At 41.8% G+C, this 10489-nt stretch overlaps 1 protein-coding gene across 18 annotated transcripts in view; it reads left to right on the top strand.

The window, feature by feature from the left end:
• Positions 1–10489, top strand: part of GCNT1 (glucosaminyl (N-acetyl) transferase 1) — a 168595-nt gene that overhangs the window by 38958 nt on the left and 119148 nt on the right. For 11 of the 18 annotated variants that reach the window (XM_044939969.2, XM_044939968.2, XM_044939971.2 and 8 more), the window contains one exon: positions 9644–9779. The exons of 6 other annotated variants lie outside the window; for them this stretch is intronic. The gene's annotated coding sequence lies outside the window, so the exon portion shown is untranslated. Of the gene's footprint in view, positions 1–4629; positions 4789–9643; positions 9780–10489 lie in introns of those variants that run through there. One more of the 18 variants, XM_006067666.4, reaches the window with a different exon arrangement.

Consider the following 10489-nt stretch of genomic DNA (forward strand, 5'->3'; position numbering starts at 1 on the left):
AGGTATACATGTCACCTCCCTCTTGAACTTCCCTCCCGCATCCTATTCCTTTTCACCCCTCTTGCCTTCATTTTCTTCTTTCTCAGTGGAATGCCTGTTACTTGAATGTTGGATCTTCTGTATCAATTTTCTCATTTTCCTATTTTCCATTTATTTATCTTTCTGCTCTGCTGTCTTGGGGCTTTCCTTAACTTTAATTTCTGATTCTTCAATTGAATTTTTAATTTTAGCTATCATACTTTTGATTCTGAGAGCTCATTTTTATTCTCTGTTCCGTTTTCATAGTCTCTTGTTCTGGTTTCATGATTGTAATAGTTTCTCTTATGTCTTTGCTGATAAAAACTCGAGGATGTTTTCATCATTGCAGTTGTCATCTCTTGATCTGAATTTCTCCATGTGACAGAATATTTAGTGGGTACAAATTCCTCCCATTGCAGCATCCGTGCCCCCTTGCAGTGTGATTTTGCGTCCCTTCCCATCCAGAAGTAAAACCTTATTTCCTCTGGAATCATGGCAGGCCTAGTGACTTTCTCTAATGGAATATAACAGATGTGATGTTGTGTATATTCTGCTGCTTAGCCCTTATGAGGCTTTGGAGCTGCTGGGCTCTCTTGGTATGCTGCCCTGCGGCTGCCAGGTAAGGAATCTCATCCAGCCTATACATGATGAGAGGCACCCCAGCTAACATCGAGTACTGCATGCAGATGTGAACGAGCTGTATGGAACCCTCCAATCTGGACAGTCCTCTATCTGCATGCAACTGCCTAGGTGAGCCCAGGTAACGCCAGAAGGATTGCCCGACCAATTCCAAAAGTAGTGAGAAATAATAAGTTGTTTTTATTTTCTGTCACTAAGGATTGTGGTTGATTATACGGAAATAGTTAACGTGATAACCTCCTCTGTTTGTTTCTGATCTCTTTTGTGTCATGAGCTTTTCTTGGATATCAAGTAGTTTTCTATTATCTGAGGCTGAAGCCTGGGAGGTATGTATACCGGCCTGCTGGTATTCTGGAAATGAGGACCTTTGACTTAATTCCCTCCTTTTCAGGTTGGTACTCCTGCTCTCAGTTGTGCCTTGTGCCCTCCAGGTCAGATATTTTATTTCATGTTTTTGGAAGTTTTCTGGTGGGGTCAGGAAGGGTGTTTACTGGATTATGAAGAATAGAGGGAGGGGTCTGGGAGTCTTAAGAGTCTTTTAAGTAGATTTCCACTCAGTGGAGTTTTATTCCACTTCATCCTGCTTCCAGAGGAGTTTGTGTTGCCAACTCGGGAGTGTTTGGAGGGGAGGACTCTGTGGCTGGTAGTGGGAGGGGAGGGCTGGGGTGACTGTGCTGTAGATTGAGTTGCTGCTCAGCTTCCTCTGCTGCCGGCTTCAAGGGGTCAGCTTTCTGATATCTCCCAAGTCAGCTGTCCCTCAGTCCCGCTTGCAAAATTTTGGTGCCATTTCTTCAATTTTTTGAGGGGTTTAGTCATTTACTGGGGCTTCCCTGGTGGCTCAGATGATAAAGAATCTGCCTTAATTTTGGAGACCTGGGTTCAATGCCTGGGTTGGGAAGATCCCCTGGAGTAGGAAATGGCAACCCACTCCAGTATTCTTGCCTGGAGAATTCCAAGGACGGAGGAGCCTGGTGGGCTACAGTCCATGGAGTCACAAAGAGCTGGGCACTGCTGAGCAACTAACATACATACACAATCATTTATCATCATTTCATCTTTAAACAGTATGTTCTTCAGGCTGTACTCTCTAAGACAGGATAGTCCTTGCTGCAAGTGTAGAAAACTGGAGACAGAACTCTTCTCTGATATTCCAAAGGGAGAAAGGATAGGTGTTTAATTTCTAGCAGAGGAACTAGCTCACTTGAGAGAGAATTTATTCATTCAACAAACATAACTTAGTGCCACCTTCTGTGCCTGATTCTAGGACATGAGGCTCTGAAGAAGGGAGACATGGGCCCTCTTTCCACTTCCTCACATCATCTGGTTTTAATTCGTGTAGAAAACACCCTTTCCCAAGGTGCATAGGAAATGTGGTCCAGTCTTATAGAAGGTCCCCTAGTGCCCTTGTTTCCTTAGCTGGATCCTGAGAAAACTCTAGGATGGATTCTAGGAGACAACAGCCTGAACTGTAGAGCTTGGAGATGAGGTCCAGGGACCCAGAGAGCTTCTTGTGGTCAATTTGGAGGGGCAGGCACTGTGGGGTCTCAGGAATTCGTTTTAACATGAACTCTCAGAGAAGCTAGGGAGCCAACCACAGTGAGTCGCAGACAATAGCCAGATAGCGGAGACCGCCCTCCAGGAAGGGCACAGCTGGCAAGAGACAGAGATCAGGTGCTCCCAGGTGACTCGAGAGCATGGGGGTGCACGGGGCAGAAAGAACTGCAGTCGGCAAGCCCTCTGCCTTGGGATCTTACCTGCTTCCCTCTCCTTCCCTTGGCCATGCTTCAGGGTTGCGTTTAGGCACCCTGGCTTGAGTCCCAATCCTCTGAGATCTTACATGACCTTGGCATCAATCACAGTAGTGGGTATTTTGCTCCTGTCACAGCCTCCAGAGACCACAAGAACAATGGTCCTTGGAGCGTCTGCGAAATTGAGCTCCAGAGGAGTATTCAGTGGAACTCGAGGGTGACTGAACCTAGACTGAAAGCTTCCTGCTGCAGAAGGATCATGGACCTTCATGCAGAAGGATCAGGTCATGGACCCTGACGTATCCATCCAGCTATGCGTTTATGCAGACACACAGATGTGTGGACACACACGTGTGTGTGTACTTCTTTTGTGAAATATTTCCACTACTTAAAAAAATGGTACAATAGGCAACAGGCAGAATTATTCTTATCTATAATAGTTTTATTTGGACTTAAACCAGAATTAACTTTGGTGGAAATTGTTGAAAAAAGAGTTTACCTTTTAAAATTCCACTCCTTTCTTTCATTATAGTTGACAGTTATGTCTGTCAGCTTTAATCTTCATAAAGGTTAACAAAGCTAACCAATGCAGAGCTCTTATTATCTTTTTATTTTTCTCACTTTTTTGAACTTAATATTAAAAAAAAAAATTATTTGGCTGCACTGGGTCTTAGTTGTGTCATACAGGAATCTTAGTTGCGGCACGCAGGATCTAGTTCCTGACGAACGATTGAGCCCCGGGGCCCCCCACCCCCAGTGTTGAGAGCATGGAGTCATAGCCACTGAACTACCAGGGAAGTCCCTAATTTAATTTTTTAATTGAAATTTAGTTGATGTGTGATATTATATAAGTTATAGTTGTGCAGTGTAGTGATCCACAATTTTTAAAGGTTATGCTCTATTTAGAGTTATTATAAGATATTGGCTATATGCTCTGTGTTGTACAATGTATCCTTGTAGCTTACTTTTTACATAATCGTTTGTACTTCTTAATCCCTTGGGGCTTCCCAAGTGGCTCAGTGATAAAAAATCTACCTGTCAAGCAGGAGCTGCAGGAATGTGGGTTCAATCCTTAGGTTGGGAAGATACCCTGGAGGAGGAAATGGCAACCCACTCCAGTATTGAGGGGAGAATCTCATGGACAGAGGAGCATCGTGGGCTGCAGTCCGTGGGGTCACAGAGAGTCAGGCATGACTGAATGAGCTTGCATGCATCTCTCAATCCTTACTCCTATAATGGCTCTCCCCTCTTCCCACTGCTGCTGCTGCTAAGTCGCTTCAGTCGTGTCCGACTCGATGTGACCCCATAGACGGCAGCCCACCAGGCCCCCCCATCCCTGGGAGTCTCCAGGCAAGAACACTGGAGTGGGTTGCCATTTCCTTCTCCAATGCATGAAAGTGAAAAGTGAAAGTGAAGTCACTCAGTTGTGTCCGACCGTCAGTGACCCCGTGGACTGCAGCCTACCAGGCTCCTCCGTCCATGGGATTTTCCAGGCAAGAGTACTGGCGTGGGGTGCCATTGCCTTTCTCCACCTCTTCCCACTGGTAACCACTTATTTGTTGTCTGTATTTGTGAGTTTCTTTTTTGTTATATTCACTAGTTTGTTGCATTTTTTTAGATTCCACATATAAGTGATGTCAGTATTTGTCTGTCTTCAACTTATTTCACTTAGCATGATGCCATCCAAGCCCATCCATGTTGTTGCTGATGGCAGGGTTTCATTCTTCTTTTACGGCTGAGGAATGCACACACACATGCACCCCACATCCTTATGATCTGTTGATGGCAGCGTCTCTGTCTAGGAGTCACAGGTGTAATTAGAGGCCGGACAAAAAGATTCTGATCATTCTGAAAGGCGTGTACATATGTGTGAGAATTGTCATGTAAAGATGGTAAATCCTTTTGCTTCCAAGTTCTGAATATGTTATCATATTAGTTTATAGTGAAACATATATTATTCCCCTTTCCCTCCCTCTTCCTGCTTTGCCTTTCTTTTTATTATTAAAAAGAAATTAAGAATATATACTGAGCCACATGTAGCTCACTTTGTTACACATTTTTTTCATTGTCTTCTCTACTTTTTAGTTTATACATCTGAACCATGTGTTTGTTTTCTTTTTGGCTGTTCTAGGCCTTCATTGCTGTGAGCGGGCTTTCTCCAGTTGTGGCAAGCAGAGGCTGCTGTTGTGGGGTGCGGGCTTCTCATTGCAGTGGCTTCTCGGTTGTGGAGCACAGGCTTCCGGAGTTGCGGCGTGCAGGCTCAGTTGCTCCGAGGCATGTGGAATTTCCCAGACCGGGGATTGAACACCCGTGTCCCCTACATTGGCAGGCGGGTTCTTATCCATTGCACCAGAAGAGAAGTCCTTGTTGTCTTATTTATAAGGTGATAGTTCTCTAAATTAAACTAATGTGTGATTGAGATGAATATCATCATTTAGACTTGGGTGCATTTTAAAATACAGAGGCGTGTGCTAGTGATATCTAGTAGATTTTAATTTTTAAGTGCCACTAGAGCACTTTTTTTTTCTTTCACATTATGAAATCTTCTAATGTTTCTTACTTATTCCAATTATTCCAATCTAGAGTTGATGTTCGGTGAGTTGTGGACTTCTCTTACGTGCATCTCCTTATCTGTTTATCACTGTGTAAACAAGCTTGCACTGAGTGGTACCCTTTCCCTCTACTTTATGTTTTTGATTAGCTCCTTACCATTTTGAGATGTTGATGACAAAGAGCACTTGGGAGAAGAGTACAATTAGGAGGAGGCCTTTGCTTGGAACAGCAGTGTAATTCTAAATACCCAGCTGTGGCCAGTTATGTCATGCTGGGCAAAGTACACAACCCCTGTGTTTCAGCACCCATCTCTCCCATTGCTCTGTGCTCCTAATATTGTTTTATTGAATCTCAACTGAAAAACAGCATTTACATTATTAAGACTGGTGCTTTTCCAAGCCAACCCATGGACTGCATTGTGGTATTTTTTTTCATCATTGTGTGATTCTAATTTCTTTGGGGTCAATAATAATTATCTCCCTAACCCCCTTTGTTTGCTTTGTTTTCAAAATAGTTATTACAGATTCACCCCCAAACTCGGCCAGTTGTTCAAATGGGCTTTCAGTATGCTTATTGCCATCAGTTATTCCATTTCATTTTCTTTCCATTCAACATCTCTCCCATGGCCGTATGCTGGGTTTGTCTGTTGGCCTGTTACACACACAGCCTAAGGTGTTCCTTTACTATCATCCCGGTATTTCCTTTCCTTCCTTCTGGTGTTGTGATACAGTTTCTGATTCTTACGTTGTCTTTCTTCTTGGCTTACAACGTAGTTTTGATGGAGCTCATCAAAGTTCATTGCAGCGTCCTGAAAAAGAATGCAGAAGGGTAAATATTTTGAAGCTTTTCCTCTCTTAATATGTAAAATGTTTTTATTTTACCCTTAATTTACATGGTAGTTCATCTAGTTCTAAGAATTCTCATCTAGAATTTAATTTCTTTTAGCACTTTGGAGGCATTGCTCCATTATCATCTGGCTTCTTTGTTTGGCTTTTATGAAATATGAAGACATTCTGCTTCTGAATCTTTTTCATGTGGTTTATCTCCACTCTCCCACCCCAGAAACCTACATGATACTCTTTTTCCCCAGTGTTCTGACATTTCGTGTTTAATAAGTACATCTTGAAAGTGAAAGTCGCTCAGTCATGTCTGACTCTTTGTGACTCCATGGACTATTGAGAATTCTCTAGGTCAGAATACTGGAGTGGGTAGCCTTTCCCTTCTCCAGGGCATCTTTCCAACCCAGGGATTGAACCCAGGTCTCCTGCATTGCAGGTGGATTCTTTACCAGCTCAGCCACAAGGGAAGCCCAAGAGTACTAGAGTGGATAGCCTATCCCTTCTCCAGTGGATCTTCCCGACCCAGGAATCGAACTGGGGTCTCCTGCATTGCAGGTGGATTCTTTACCAATGAGCTGTCAGGGAAGCCCTGAACTATGAGTTCAGTTCAGTCATTCAGTCGTGTCTGACTCTTTGAGACCCCATGGATTGCAGCATGCCAGGCTTCCCTGTCCATCACCAACTCCTGGAGCTTACTCAAACTCATGCCCATCGAGTCAGTGATGCCATCCAACCATCTCATCCTCTGTTGTCCCCTTCTTCATCCTCTATCTTTCCCAATATCAGGGTCTTTTCCGGTGAGTCAGTTCTTCGCATCAGGTGGCCAGAGTAATGGTGCTTCAGCTTCAGCATCAGTCCTACCAATGAATATTCAGGGTTGATTTCCTTTAGGATTGACTGGTTTGATCTCCTTGAAGTACTCTAAAGAGTCTTCTCCAACACCATAGTTTGAAAGTGTCAGTTCTTTGGCTCAACCTTCTTTATGGTCCAACTCTTACATCTGTACATGACTGCTGGAAAAACCATAGCCTTGACTAGACGGACCTTTGTTGGCAAAGTAATGTCTCTGCTTTTTAGTATGCTGTCTAGGTTGGTTATAGCTTTTCTTTAACGAGCAAGCGTCTTTTAATTTCATGGCTGCAGTCACTATCTGCAGTGATTTTAGAGCCCAAGAAAATAGTTTCTCACTGTTTTCATTGTTTTCCCATCTATTTGCCATGAAATGATAGGACTGGATGCCATGATCTTAGTTTTTTGAATGTTGTTTTAAGCCAGCTTTTTCACTGTCCTCTTTCACCTTCATCAAGAGGTTCTTTAGTTCCTCTTCACTTTCTGCCATAAGGGTGGTGTCATCTGCACATCTGAGGTTATTTGATATTTCTCTCGGCAGTCTTGATTCCAGCTTGTGTTTCATCCAGCCTGGCATTTCTCATGATGTACTCTGCATAGAAGTTAACTAGGCAGGCTGACCATATACAGCCTTGACGTAGCAGTAGTAATGTCAGTTGCTCATTACTGACCGACTCTTTGCAACCCCTTGGACTGTAGCCCACCAGGCTCCTCTCTCCATGGGAATCTCCAGGCAAGAATACTGGGGTAGATTGTCATTCCCTTCTCCAGAGGATCTTCCTAACCCAGGAATCAAACCCAGGTCTCCTGTATTGCAGTCAGATTCTTTACCATCTGAGGTACAGGGAAGTCAAACCAGTTGTTGTTCTGTGTCCGGTTCTAACTGTTGCTTCTTGACCTGCATACAGATTTCTTAGGAGGCAGATAAGGTGGTCTGGCATTCTCATCTCTTCAAGAATTTTACATGATTTGTTGTGACCCTCACAGTCAAAGCGTAGTTAATGAGGCAGAAGTAGATATTTTCCTGGAATTCTCTTGCTTTTTCTGTGATCCAGCAGATGTTGGCAATTTGATCTCTAATTCCTCTGCCTTTTCTAAATCCACCTTGAACATCTGGAAGTTCTTGGTTCATATATTATTGAAGCCTAACTTGGAGATTTTGAGCATGACCTTGATAGCATGTGAAATGAGTGCAACTGTGCAGTAGTTTGAACATTCTTTGGCATTGCCCTTTTTTGGGACTGGAATGAAAACTGACCTTTTCCAGTTCTGTGGCCATGCTGAGTTCTCCAAATTTGGTGGCATATTGAGTGCAGCACTTTAATAGAATCATCTTTTAGGATTTGAAATAGCTCAACTGGAATTCCATCACCCCTGCTAGCTTTGTTTGTTGTGATGCTTTCTAAGGCCCACTGGACTTCGCACTCCAGGATGTCTGGCTCTAGGCAAGTGATCACACCATCATGGTTATCCAGATCATTAAGATCTCTTTTTGTATAGTTCTTCTGTGTATTCTTGCCGCATCTTCTTAATATCTTCTGCTTCTGTTAGGTCCATACCATTTCTGTCCTTTATTGTGCTCATCTTTGCGTGAAATGTTTTCTTGGTATCTCTAATTTTCTTGAAGAGATCTCTAGTCTTTCCCATTCTATTGTTTTCCTTTATTTCTTTGCATTGTTCACTTAGGAAGGTTTTCTTAAGTTTCCTTACTTTGCGACTCCTTGGAACTCTACCTTCAGATGGCTGTATCTTTTCATTTCTCCTTTGCCTTTAACGTCTCTTCTTTTCTCAGCTCTTTGTAAGGTCTCCTCAGACAACTATTTTGCCTTTTTTACATTTCTTTTTCTTGTGGATAGTTTTGATCACTACCTCCTGTACAGTGTCATGAACCTCTGTCCATAATTCTTCAGGCTGTCTTTGAGATCTCTTTGAATCTCTTTGTCACTTCCACTGTATAATCATAAGTGATTTGATTTAAGTCGTATCTGAATGACCTAGTGGTTTTCTCTACTTTCTTCAATTTAAAGTCTGAATTTTACAATGAGGAGTTCATGATCTGAGCCATAGTTCACTCCTGGTCTTGTTTTTGCTGACCGTTTAGAGCTTCTCCATCTTCAACTACAAAGAATATGATCAGTCTGATTTCAGTATTGACTATCAGGTGATGTCCATGTATAGAGTCTTCTCTTGTGTTGTTGTAAGAGGGTGTTTGCTATGACCACTGCATTCTCTTGGCAAAATTCTCTTAGCTTTTGTCCTGCTTCATTTTGTACTCCAAGTCCAAACTTCCCTGTTACTCCAGGTATCTCTTGACTTCTTTTGCATTCCAGTCCCCTATGATGAAAAGGACATCATTTTTTGGTGTTAGTTCTAGAAGGTCTTGTAGGTCATCATAGAACCGTTTAGCTTCTTTGGCATTAGTGATTGGGGCATAATAGTTGGGGATGTCTTAATGGTTAAGATGCTTAAGTATCTTAACAGTATCTCAATGTTTGCTTTCCATTAAAGATTTGGAGTGGGGTAATAGACAAGACAGTTGAAAGAAGATGAGATAAGCAGCTGATTCAGCTGTAGGGTTGTCTTCAGTGGGCCAGTGAGCACTGGAAATTCTCACAGCAGGCGTAGAGTATGTTGACTTTTCCAGTCATATAGGGCTATTAGCTGTTCCTTGGCACACATTTTGGGAAATGCTACCAGAGTTTTCTTTTAAAGTTCAACCTAAATTGCAGGATGTCTTCAAACCTTTAAAATGTTTATCCACAAATACAGACTTTAAAAAAAAAGACTGGAGAGAAGAAAATTTTAAAAGACATCAAGTAGTCATCATTTTGAAGAAAAAAGTGAATATGACCAGCCATCATTTTGAAGAAAAAAGTGAATATGTTGAATTAGTAGACCAGTATGCTTTATGAGTGTATATGTATACTTACGTGGGCATGTGTATCTCTTCAAAAATTTTTCTTTTTGTTTCACATGTTTTTAAAAAAAAAAAAAAAGACTCACGGGACATAACACCACTGCTGGATGCCTGGTACATTTAAGAAACCTGACTGCGTAAGAAGCACTCTACATGGGCACAGGATGTTACCTGGAATCAGAACTAAATGATCCTGACTTTTCTTGATTTTAAATGGTAAAGTCTAAGTACTTTTTGTAATATTATTCTGTACTAATGATGGTCAGTTATTTTTATTTGTATTATCAATATTCACAAATTATTTCCTAATTAAGCATTTAAAAATTCTAGTGCTAATTCTGGTGTTAAAAAGTTTTCGAATCTCTATAAATCTGGTTTTGAGAGAGTTGATAGTATTTGACTTTCTTTGTTAGAACCAGTTGCCAAGTAATAAAATTGACTTTTGAAAATGAAACAGCATCTGTATGTTTGTAAACATTTTCCATAATAAAAGTGGGTTAGGCTCCTGGAATTTGAATACAGACAAAGAGTCTTTCATAAGTTACAATTTGCATATGAGTGTTGTTTTTCAGCAAGGCTTAATTATTATAACCTGGTATAACCAGTGCAGGAAATACAAAGCTGTTTATCTCTTTTGGGTCGTGTATATTTTCTCTTCCTGTGGTGCCTGGTATGGAACTGAACAAAGTGATGTCAACCCAAAACAGTTCCAAATCTGATCTGGTTTCACCTGAACTTTTCTGTTCCGCTTTGAAAATCCAGTTGACCTGCTTTTCCTTCAGAGATTCTTAGCATCCACAGTCATTTCTGAATGTCTCCTTCAGTGGACCCCACTCCTAAGTTGATGAAGAGTAGAATGGATCTTATCTCTTCAAATATTTGGGGCTGCTGATGCCAACTGATGGACACTAATGGATGTGTCTGGA

This window comes from Bubalus bubalis, chromosome 3 (assembly GCF_019923935.1).
Source record: "Bubalus bubalis isolate 160015118507 breed Murrah chromosome 3, NDDB_SH_1, whole genome shotgun sequence".
NCBI lineage: Eukaryota > Metazoa > Chordata > Mammalia > Artiodactyla > Bovidae > Bubalus > Bubalus bubalis.